This window comes from Marmota flaviventris, chromosome 6 (genome assembly GCF_047511675.1).
Source record: "Marmota flaviventris isolate mMarFla1 chromosome 6, mMarFla1.hap1, whole genome shotgun sequence".
Taxonomy (NCBI): Eukaryota; Metazoa; Chordata; class Mammalia; order Rodentia; family Sciuridae; genus Marmota; species Marmota flaviventris.
Genome location: NC_092503.1, coordinates 126,976,471 through 126,989,475, shown reverse-complemented (window position 1 = coordinate 126,989,475; position 13,005 = coordinate 126,976,471). Strand labels below are relative to the sequence as shown.

The following is a 13,005-nucleotide window of genomic DNA, read 5'->3' as shown; positions in this document are numbered from 1 at the left end:
AGACCCAAAAACTCCACCAGAAAACTTCTAGAACTAGTAAATGAATTCAGCAAAGTAGCAGGATATAAAATCAACACCCATAAATCAAAGGCATTTCTGTATATCTCTGACAAATCCTCTGAGAAGAAAATGAGGAAAAGTACCTTATTCACAACAACCTCAAAAAATAAATAAAGTAATTGGAAATCAACTGAATGAAAGGAGTCAAATATCTATACAATGAAAACTACAGAACCCTAAAGAAAGGAATCAAAGAAGACCTTAGAAGATGGAAAGATCTCTCTTGTTCTTGGATAAGCAGGGTTAATGTTATCAAAATGACCATACTACCAAAAGCAATATACAGATTTAAGGAAATTCTGATCAAAATCCCTATGGTGCTCCTCACTAAAATAGAAAAAGCAATCATGAAATTCATCTATAAAAATAAGAGACCCAGAATACATAAAGCAATCCTTAGCAGGAAGAGTGAAGTCTGCCATCACTATACTGAAAGGACTTAAAAACATACTACAGGGACACAGCCACATCCATGTTTATAGCAGCACAATTCACAATACCTATAATGTAGAACCAGCCTAGATGCCCTTCAATAGATGAATGGATTAAAAAATGTGGCATTTTTACAATGGAATATTACTCAGCACTAAAAAATAATAAAATCATGGCATTTGCAGGCAAATGGATGGCATTAGAGCAGATTATGCTAAGTGAAGTTAGCCAATCCCTAAAAAACAAATGCCGAATGTCTTCTCTGATATAAGGGGGTGACTCAAAATGGGATAGGGAGGAAGAGCATGAGAAGAAGACTACCACTAAATAGGGAAGAGAGGTGGGAGGGAAAAAGAGGGAGAAGGGGAATTGCACAGAAGATGGAAGGAGAAACTCATTGTTATACAGAATACATATATGTTGTTGTAATGAGAAAAAGAAAAAAAGTGTGTCACATTAGATTGGATAGAGAGAAAGGATGGGAGAGGAGGGGAGGAGTAGGGAAGACAGGAAGGTCAGCAGAATAGAATAGACAATATGATTGATGTATGTACATTCCATGTATGTATTATATATTGCATTTTACTGTCATGTATGACTAAAAAAAACAAAAAATAAAAAATAAAATACATTGACTAACAACAAAAAATATTAAATTAAAAATTTCAAAAATAAACAGCCAAGTTTGGTGGTGCATGCTTGTAATCCCAGCAACTAAGAAGGTTGAAACAGGAGGACCAAAAATTCATACCAGCCTCAACAACTTAGAGAAACTCTAAACAACTTTATGAGAATCTCTCTCCAAAAAATAAAATAAAATAAAGGGAGGGGGAATGGGTGGGTGGGGATGTGGCTTATTGGATTAAATCCACGGTTCCAATTTTTTTAAAAAAATAAACAGAGAAACCACTTTAACATAACATTTTTTTTTGCAGCATAAATTATCCCTTGATTCAGTGTATTCACAGTGTATACACTACCCTCCTGTTAGTCACTATCAATCTCAGTATCAGATCAACTATGGTAGTATTGTTCTATTTAATAATATTGTTATAAATGTCCTATTTATTATTGTTGTTGTTAATCTCTTACTGTCTAATTTATAAATTAAAGTTCATCATAGGTATGTATTTATAGGAGAAAACAAAAACAGAACAAAAAAAAAGCCAAACTTAAGTCTCACCTATTTCACATAAATGTCCTCATTCAATAATAACTTCTTTCTTTTCTGTATTGCCATATCACTTTTCATGTACTAATAATTAATAAATATATGAGAATAAAGGGCTTTTTTAGGAATTCAAGTACTCCATTATAGTTAAGGGAATAAGAATCAGAAATCATAGAATATAGTCTTGGAATTGTGAAATGAACCAAATCGCTTAAGGACTTGTATATTATGTGAAGAAAAATGAACATTCCTATGAATTATAGAAGAACATCTTGTTTATTCTAAGGTTTTGGACACCAGAGTCACACCTACTTAGTTCTAACTCCTGGAATCAGTTCCTTAATCTCCAAATCTACCTAACAGAGTAATAGTGCCAATTTCATGATACCAGGGTGAGGAACAAGTGAGGCAATGCACATTATGGGCCTGACATAGAGCAAAGCTCAAAAAACATCTGTCCATTAACAGTGAGATTCTTCAAGGAGCACTATCAAATCAGAAGAAGCATTACTTCATTCTTTTCTCTGCCCATACCAGAGTGTGGCTCTTTCCATGCCTCTGGAGAGGAGCTTTAGAATGCATATGATTTTTCTGTTTTTTTAATTATTTTTTTTAATTTGTTCTTTTTAGTTTACATGATAGTAGAACATATTTTGACATATCAAAAATACATGAAGCATAACTTCCCATTTTTGTGGTTGTATATAATGTGGAGTTGCAATAGTATTGTATTCATATATGAATAAAGGAAAGTTGTGTCCAATTAATTTTACTGACTTTCCCATTCTCATCCCCTCTCCCACACTCCCACTCCACCTATCCAATCTGGTGAACCTCATTCCTCCCTCCCTGCCCCCTTCCTATTGTGAGTCACCATCTGTACACCAGAGAGAACATTTGGCCTTTGTTTTTTTGTGATTGGCTTATTTGACTTAACATGATAGCCCCTTGTTCCACCATTTATCAGCAAATACCATAATTTCATTCTTTTTTTATGGCTGAGTAATATTTCACTATGTATTTACAAATGATAAAAGAAGCCACTTTTCCTAATAAAATATTCTCAGATCAGCAGTTTAAATGTCTGCTTTCAGGTCACAAATAAAAAAAATATATATAAAATAATAGTAAAGAGTTTACAAATGAGAATACGGATAAGGTTTGGACCATTTTAAAATGTCCTTTTGGGTACACTGTTAAAAGAGTTGAGCAAAATTGATAAACTGTTAGCAAGATTTTCCAAGAAAAGAAAGAGCAAGAAACTATTATCATTAAGCAAAATAATATAGCCAGTATTAAATAAATTCTAAATAGAATAAAGATAATCAAATGAGCATTATGAATCCCTGCATACTTCAAAACAGGAATATATTTTCATGAACTTTGGGACTGACTTGTAGCAGGAAGGGATTTTTAGCTTGGCAGGCATGAATGGTTGCGTATGTGTTGGGGGCATGGGCGGGGGTTAACAGAAACGCAGGAATAAAAATTGTAATTCGCTGTTACAGGCACCATAATGATTAAATCTCCCAAAGATAATGTTGAATGAATGAAGGCAGAGACAAAAGAAATAGTGATGTATTATTTGCTTATATACCATTCAAGAATCATAATAAATGTTACACGTGATAAGTAAACGTATTATATGGAAATGAACTGAGGGTTGTTCTGGAGTGTTGTTTGTTTTATTTCTCCATCAAGATGTGTTCATAATGTAAGAATTCAGCAACCTGCATCTTTATGCATTGTTTGTTTGTTTGTTTTGAGGGGTACCAGGGATTTAACTCAGGGGCATCCAACCACTGAGCTACATCCCCAGCCTTATTTTGTATTTTATGTAGAGACAGGGTCTCACTGAGTTGCTTAGCACCTGCCTTTTGCTGAGCCTGGTTTTGAACTAACAATCCTCCTGCCTCAGCCTCCAGAGCTGCTGGGATCACAGGCATGCACCACCATATCCAGCTGAACTTTTTATTTGTATATGAAATAAATTCATATAAAGAATCAATAGGCATTCATAAAATCCAGATTCTTTTGAGGATTATGAATATTTTTTTTTATTACTGGGACTCATAGCACAGAAAATTGATCAAGTTAGGTGAACTGTTGTTTCCTTCAGATTCTGTATGTGCTGTGCAGTTTGTCCAAGTTTCTGCTACTCTTTTAGTACTGGGTACACGCCTTAGATAAATGTGGTTGCCATCCATCCTTACATCACTGCAACTGTTTTTTTTTAGACCTGTCATTGGTATCATCTGGCTAGAACATGAATGTGGGTGAGTTTTTTCTCAGACTCTGAAATATTGGAAGAGGATTCAATAGCCTTAGCCAAAATGAAGTTCACCTCCTCTATTGAGTAAAGTATGCTTGAAGAAAAACATAAAGTATGGGATCAATATGGTGTACTTATAGGCAGCAGTCAGGAAATTAATGGGATTTGCACTTGGGGCCTTTGTTTGGTTTTAGATCAGAGTAAGATAACCTGTGCAGGGATGAGTGGGAGGATTTAATAATTTGTCCCAGTTTTCTATGATAGAAGAGAAGTACAACAGGACACACATAGAATGACTTCTGGGCAGACCTAAGAGGCCATTTCAAGAGATACTGTAATTTTTAAGGGTGTGATCCCACAAAGTCATATGTTTATCTCCATCAAACCCAGTGCTTGTAAGAAATGAGGAGAAAAGCTCTGTAAAAATGTTCCAAGTCTGAGTTTTCAGCATAGATGTAAAGAAAGGATAAGAGAAATTTTTAAGCTTCCAATGAAATTTTCTGCCAATAGGATGTATTTAGTGTTTGTGTTTGTGTGTGTGTGTGTGTGTGTAATACTACATTATTGATAGAAATTTAATATGAATATATTCAAAATGGAGTGAGTCAATATTGGAAGGTTATTAAAGTAGAAGTTAAAATTCTTTGTGGTTTTGGCTAGTTTAAACAATACTGAAAGGTAAGAATCTCTTTCAGAATGATCTCCTGGGACCATGGACTTTGGATACTACAGAGCCTGAGATTAACTGCCATATTGGGAGAACTGTGTCCCTGGGAACTTTTTGGATTCAATGGCCTGTGTCCTCTTTCAACCTGTCTTCATTTGCTGGTCTCCAATCTCAAATAACAGTCCCTACAACCAATACATGGGCCTTAGACATTGATTTATCACTTAAAGGTAAAAATTGTTTTTGCTTTGTTGCTTAAATTTCCTTTTCTTTTAAAATGTGATTATTGGGATGAAAAAGTATGAAGAGCTTCTTCTCTTTTAATATATTCACTATTGTTAATGCCTTGATTTTATATCTGACTTATCCCCATGATTCTTAACATTTAATAATAAATTGAGGTGTGGGGTTAAAGTGATGTCCATCTGGATAAAGGGAGATAAAATGGAGCACATGTAATTTCAGATTTTGCATCAGAGTTAAGTACAATTCTTCTATGACTCTAAAATGAACACAGTCTTATAAGTAGAAAACTTTCTCATGACCAGAATTAATTTCCCATTGCATTCTTTTGATATTTATATGTGTGAGAATGTGTGTTAAAAACTCTACTAAAAGTAACATTTGGCCAAGTTGGGTAGAGGTTATAAACAGGATTAAAATGAGAGTAGCATATCTGAATTTATTTTATTGAATTGATAGAAGTAAAGTAAAAAAACTGAAAATTATGCATACATGTATTTGTGGGGTTTGTATGGACATGGATATGTATAAACATCTTTGCAATATATTTCATGTATAGTATGGCCTCTTTCATATTCTTTTTTATTATAGTACTCCCTTTCCCTATCTCTTGAGTGATCCCTCAAGGACTTCATGCTGTTATTTGATGTTTCTCCCCTACCATTCCTTTGATTTTATTTTTACTGTTTTTAGCTAAATATCACTTTTATATGATAAGTGAAATTACAGTAAGGTATTGCTTTTGACAATTATTTCACATATTTTATTTACATGATTAATTTTCACAATAAAACAATCACAGGGTATGATATTATTAGGGAGGAATTTCAAGGCCTAAAAGATTTTTTTCACATCAATGTAGAGAGTGTCTATTTATCCTAAACAAAAGATATGGTTATGGTCTTTAGATATATTCATTGAATTGATAAATGCATTTTAAACTTTTGCATTCATAAATATTTGGAGTTTTTATAAGCTGCCCTTTATCCTTCTGAAAGGTAAAAATTCTATGTAGGTTTTATGCATATTGAGGCAGCTCTTTCATTCTTTTGATGTGTCCTCATAATGATAATCCCCACTCCCTCATTTCAGATTTAAACATGTTTTTCTTCAACATTCCCTTCCCTAGTACCACACACCAAAAAAAAATTGAGGGTTGTTTTTAATGTGCTGCATGAATCTGCATCCTCAATAAGCTTATGGAATAAATGAATTAACTAATTCCTAAAGGAAACATGCTTTTGATATTATGTGTCCCCATTTTTAAACAGTTAGATATAAATAATAATATTATGACTTTATTAACCAAGTGTTTACCATTTTACAATAGAAAGAATCTTTATAGTCTCCACAACCCAAAAGTCATTCATACAAAGAAAATCATCAAAAAAGAATGCCCAACTCAAAGTTTATGCTTGAAGGCTGAAAATAATATGTATATATAATTTGCTTATATTAAACATTTATTTTACTGAATTTTTTCATTTAATTTGAATGACTCTTTATAAGCTATTAATGAATTTAATGTATTTTTTCCTTTGGAATTTTCTTTCTTTCTCTGTATTTTTTTTCCTTCTGTGGAAGACTTTATCTCAGCTTCTAATAGTTCTCTCTCAAGGAAAGACTTTGTTTGCAAAGTAAGCTCCAGGTGCCTCTCTGTAGAGAGTCTTTGCCAACATCTTCTGCAACATTTGAAGGACACTGCACCGAAATTTATTCTGTGAGTCACTGTAATTTTTCTGAGTGAGGATTTCAAAGAGTTATACATTTAGATGTTGTCACTAGTAACCAACACATTATACTCTCTTTTTAATTCTTGCAATGTTTTTTTTTTTTTTTCTTGTCTGAACCAGGTAATGGGCATGACCAATAACAGCACAAAAGAAGACTTCGTTCTGTTGGGCTTCTCAGACCAGCCCCACCTGGAAAAGATACTCTTTGTGGCTGTTTTGATATCCTACCTTCTTACCTTGGTGGGAAATACACTAATTTTTCTGGTCTCTTCCGTAGACCCTAAACTCAAATTGCCCATGTACTTTTTCCTTACACATCTCTCCCGAGGGGACATCTGTTTTACCACCAGTATTGTCCTTCAGCTGCTGTGGAACCTCAAAGGACCAGCCAAAACCATCACATCCCTGGGTTGTGCCATCCAGCTCTACGTCTCCCTGGCATTGGGATCCACTGAATGTGTTCTCCTGGCTGTGATGGCTTTTCACCACTATGCTGCAGTGTGCAGACCTCTCCACTATACAGCTGTAATGAACCCATGCTTGTTCCAGTTTCTGGCAGGGGCCACATGGCTGACTGGTGCAGGAAATGCTCTCATCCAGGGCACTGTCACCCTCTGGCTACCTTACTGAGGACACCGGTGGCTCCATCACTTCCTCTGTGAAGTCCCCTCCATGATTAAGCTTGCATGTGTGTACATCCATGCCAATGAGATCCAGCTCTTCGTTGCTTCATTGGTCTTGCTCCTTTTGCCCTTGGCACTGATATTGATGTCCTATGGACACATAGCCAAGACAGTCATAAGGATCAAGTCTCTCCAGGCCTGGCACAAAGCTCTGGGGACATGTGGATTCCACTTGTGATGCTTCTATGGGAGCATCACAGCCAACAATATCCAGCCCAACGGCTCCTGTTCCCATAATTACGGGAAATTCATCTCCCTCTTCTACACAGTCATCACCCCGACCCTCAATCCTCTCATTTACACCTTGAGGAATAAAGAAGTTAAAGGTGCACTGGGAAGAATATGCCACAGAGACCTACGTGTGTAAAAAATGAAGCAAAGTACAGACTGGTCAATTTTTCATCACAAGTCTCTTAAATGTCATGTCATATAATCCTTCACCAGCCTAAAAGCACAGCTGGAACCTCCACATTTTGCATGATTGTACCTCATATGTCCTCACAATTATCTGTCCTCTCCAATCTTTTCACAGGCTTCTTTTGGGCCCTTTGAAAGGTATTATTTTCCCACTCTCTTTGATGTCCATTTTCCTAAAAATTTCCATTTCTTACCCTCTCTTACTTCATTTCTTCTTTTGTCATCCCCTTCTTTCCTTCTTATTCTACCTTTTGTTTCTTCTTTATATTCAATTTAGTTATCATGTTTTTTTAGTACTGGAACACAGGACCTTGTTCATGCCTGGTAAAAACTCTTACCATTGAGCTACATCCTCAGCCCTTTGTATTTTATTTTGAGACAGCGTCTGTCTAAGTTGCCCAGGTGGGCCTTGAACTTGTGACCCTTCTGCATCCACCTCACAAGTAACTTTGAGTATAGGTGTGCAGCTCTGTGCCCAGTTTTTCTTACCATTTGTATGATGTGCTTTGTAACTGTTTTTCCTCATGTCTCTATGTTATAGCTCTTTCCATTAATATTCTAACAATTCCTGAAAGCAATTTTCTCAAAAACAACAACAAAAAAAACTTTTCTCTTTTGTCACAGCAAAAGCTATCATACACCTTGTGAAAATATTTGAGAATATGGATTTTGAATTGACAACTTCCTTTTTGAGCTTATGGAATTTTATTGAACTTTTTGTATCCAAGTTTATATATGATTTTAAAAGTAATCAGCTTTGTATACAAGACCTTACTGTAACAAACAAGAAAGATGATATCTGAAGCAGCTAAATTGGATATAAATTTCTACTCTTAAAGGGTTGATCTTATGTGGGGAGCCATTCTCACATGTGATTGGGCAACTCCCGGTTTGGGTGTGAGGCACTCTGGCTAAACTGTGTTGGAGCTTTCCCGACCCTCTCCTGGTGTGAGAATCTGTCTGTGTGGGGGTGTGACTGACCACTGACCTGGAGGCCAATCACTGACCCTGACCTTGGAGTGCTGTATCCCTCAACCTTCATTGGATGGAATTCTCCCCTGAATTTCTTGTTCCCCAATAAAAGTCTACTCCCTGGCATGCTCTCTCTCTCTCTCTCCTGCTAGCCCTGAGTAATCCCTGCTGCCCTACCGGGTAGTTCGAGGTGTGAGTCAGAGGGAGAGCCATCTAGGACCTGGTCATAGAAAAAGGTAACTGAGTCTGTGTGTTTATTTTGATCTCACTAGCTAACTTTTATGCCAAGAACCTCTTTAATGAAACCAGTGCGCTGGTCGCATGGTGGAATTATCTTAGATTGTGGCTAAACATTTATATATGCAATATTAAAAAGTTTCATTTGGCTACTATGTCTTGATTTGATTGCAGTTTTGTTCATATTTATAATTAATTCAATTCATTGGTCTGTTTTTTCCATACCAAAAAAAAAAAAGAATGCAAAGTTCATCTTTTAACATTTGACATCATCTGCCTACTTCCCTTTGCATAGCTCCTCTGCCCCTCTTGATGATTGCGGTATCTGATCTTGACTAAATAGGCTGAAGTCACATGGTTTGCTCCAAAAATCACTATTGATACCACTGAAAAAACAAGCCAGTAACAAAACAGTATCGAGAGGTTGGCTTGCTCCCCTCTCTTCTAACTGCATGTTGATAATAAGACTTTATTGATCTTAAAAATCTGTCAGATGAGTCATATATTAGGTTTTTTTTATATACATATATATACAATATTTCAAATTGAAAGCAACATCTCAGTAGATTCAAACTTTCATGCTGTTGTCTAAAACATTAAAACTTTGTAAGTGCAAGAATGAAATGGATAGATGTTTAAAATGCATAAATAAGGAAACCCATTGGTGTTGTGCTTTTCTTGTATATCAATAATTAAGTCACTCTCATGTACAGAATGAAAATTCTCATTTGGGGTTTTGTTTCAAGAAAATGTATTGTCATATCTTTGAGAAAAAGTTTTATTGTCTCCCATTAATTGGTTGCAAACTAATCTCCATATATAGATTTTAACTCCAAATTATACCTTATAATTAAACTACTTAAAAAAGTAATGAGCTTCAGTATTAATTAAAAGATTTTAAGTGTAACATAAATGCAGTAACTGATAATAAATGATCAATCAATATCAATTAGTATGTTTTCAAAATTCTACTTTCCTGGTCATAATATTCCCTCTATGAGGAGTCTAATTTAGACTTCTTTTTTAAAATTTGACACCATAAAAATTGTTATCTAGTTAAAAATTATTTATCTGCTTGTGTTTACACCTGCATGGAAAAACAATACCTTGAAAATCTAATAGAAAATAAGTTAATTCTTACTTTTTCTTTGTAATATGGAAAAATATGATTCATTTCCTTCATTCAATTATGAAATGCATGGTACATTTTTAAATAGTGATAATAAAGTTTAAAGTGTTATTTTTAAAAGGACAGTTACTGTAAATATAGTAGGAAAAAATAGGGTTTGAACCAGGAGAGACCAGAGTCTCAGTTATCGTGTTTCTAATATTAGGAAAACCTCAAAGTTTTTGCCATTTCAGTGGTTAGAAGACATGTAGTAAGAACTCAGTATATGTCATTTATCCATTAATAAAACATTGATGTCAGATAAGGTAGCCTTGATGGCAAATATACAAATGTTTTTAAGGTCTAAATTATTCGAGCAAGTTCACTTGCAATAATCAAATGAATTCTGCTTTTGACATGTAAAGTATATTTGCTTATTGCTTATGTAAATGTGTCTCTTTTTTAATAGACAGGTGAAAAATAGTGTACTGCAATATAATGATTTTGACTCAGTTTGAGCTAATATTTATGACACAATTATAACATTTTTTTGCTTTGATTTTTGTGATTTTCCACTTCCATATATGAGGAGAAATTTATTTTTCATATTACCTTAAAACTTAAAGATATTGTTACCAAACATTGTGTAGCATACTTCATGTATAATTATACATCAGTTGACTTCCCAATCTACAAGGTGGGTTTACCTACTATATCTATACCAGGTAGGCCCTGACTGGCAATGTTCTCCTGAAAAGCTATACTAGCAAGTTCCAAGTCTCATCTAAGTGATTATCCATATTTTAATTTTTATTATATTTAGTTTTTATACCTATGAGTGTATCTTTCTATTATCCTCAGTTATCCTTTTGGTTTCACAAAATTTCTCACATGAAATGAATCAAAAATAAGTTTACATGAAAGAAAGTGAACTAGTGATTACTGACCTTTAAGAATTATCTAAAAATCATGTGAGCAAAGACCTGATGGATCAAATCATATATCAATACATCAACAATATATTCATTTGTCATTCAATCAGTAAGAACTTATGAACCATGATATGTTTATTATTGTGGCACTGCCAACAAGTAATACATAATATTCCTATAAAAGATATTTCATGATTTAAGAAAAATTTAAAACCAATATAAGGTTATACAAAATGCATAGTGAAACAAGAAGGCAAGTACATTGCTTGAGAAGTTCATACAAACTATGGATCAACAAACTACTGAGAATTATTTCATAGGCAGAGAGATAAAACTATAAATGTATTTGAGGAAAGAAAATTGCATCTCCGATGAGAATGTGAATGTGATAAAGGATAAGAGGCCATATTTCTGAAGGATGAAAATCAGTTCATTGGCTTCTAATGATATACATCAGGAATAAAAATTATATAGCATCTTACATTTTTTATAACTGTGACCATATAAATCTTTCTTCTCAAGAAAGATTTCTCTTTGTTCTCATTTAATCCTAAAAATCAGCAACCTAAATAGTTTAAATAATAAGTAGTTCTGATAAAACAGGATAAATTAATTAGTTCTGATTAAACAGGGTGAATTAAACAGAAGTGATTGTTCCTATTCCTTTATAAAAAGTATTAAAATTCCACTACATTAAAAAAAGGCTACAAATGTATTAAGGGCTAATAGGACTGAAGAGAAGCTAACAGCAGAGACAGGACAAAAAAGCTTTTGTCATATGCAAAACTAATGAAAGGTAGTAAATGGCTTCAAGAAGGGGAAAGAAGGATGAAACAAAACTGCTTTTAGAGGATTCTAACATGGAAAGGGAGAAGCCAGAAAGAATAAAGGAAATTTCTACTATAGAACCATGGAGTAGCAACAGAGGTTTAGAATGTTGTATGTCTTAGAATACAATCATGAAGTGACACTAAAGTAAGAACAATTTAAATTTCTGCCAAACAAGAACAACTAAAAAAAATAACAAAACAAACAAACAAACAAAAAAAAAAAAAAATAACACCCTTTCTCCAAGCCACACAACCAGATGAGGGCTATTCTAATATCAAAGCAGATAAAAGTAGCTGTCATCCTTAAAGAGGTGAGATCAGGGACACTCCAGACACAACTAAGATTTGACTGTGTCACACCAAAAAGCAAAGAATTTTATTAGATGGTGCATATGGCATCCTTCCTAAGTATTTTCCTCATAAATGCATAGGTACTCTAACATTCCCCTGGCAAAATGCCAGGTGTTATTTTGACTTGTTTACAGACTCTGACATTTTCCCCCTTTTGTTATAATTTAAATAACGACCATAGTGTTTTTTACATAAACACCATAAATAATCTGCTACAAGCAGAAGGGGAGAATACAAAATGTCACAATACCAAGCCACTTGATGGCTCCATGCAAGAAGCCCTTGGAAAAATTATACCAGCAATGACACCATTTGTAAAGATACCGAGTTACAATTTGTTGTAGATTACAGTTTGTTGTCTCAGTCCCGGTAAAGCAGTGTCTCAATAGATTAACTCACAGTCCAGGTAAATCACCGTCCAGGTAAGTTCTGCAGGCAGCTAGCTTAAATCACAGTCCAGGTAAGTTCTGCAGGCAGCTAGCTTGATCCAAAGTCTAGTCCCTTTCTCATCCAAAGTCTCGTCCAGTTTTCAGCAACACTGGAAATTCTTCCACCTGGTCTTTACCGGCACTGGGATGAAGGCAGGAACTCTGGATGGCTAAAGAAAATCCTGTAGCATTCTACTAAGAAAACAACCTGCTGAACAATTTAGTACATTATCTCAAGGTTTTTTTGCATTTGAAATAAGCCTTAATAGTGCTCATTACTCATTAGCTTCCAGGTGTGGGAGAACCATTGTAGCTTAGTTATTGGCATTGAAAATGACCAAACATCAGGGACACCAGTAGCGTCTTCTGCTGGCTGTAGTGCCTGGGCAGCCCCAGATGGCCCTGGGGAGTGTCCCGGACTCAAACTGCTACTGGGCACAGGGAGCAAGAGCCTGTGAGACTGTGCCTC

General features: G+C 34.8%; 1 pseudogene; it reads left to right on the top strand.

The window, feature by feature from the left end:
- Positions 1-6,707: 6,707 nt before the first annotated feature.
- On the top strand, positions 6,708-7,628 carry LOC114084625 (olfactory receptor 2G3-like; annotated as a pseudogene).
- Positions 7,629-13,005: the final 5,377 nt, after the last annotated feature.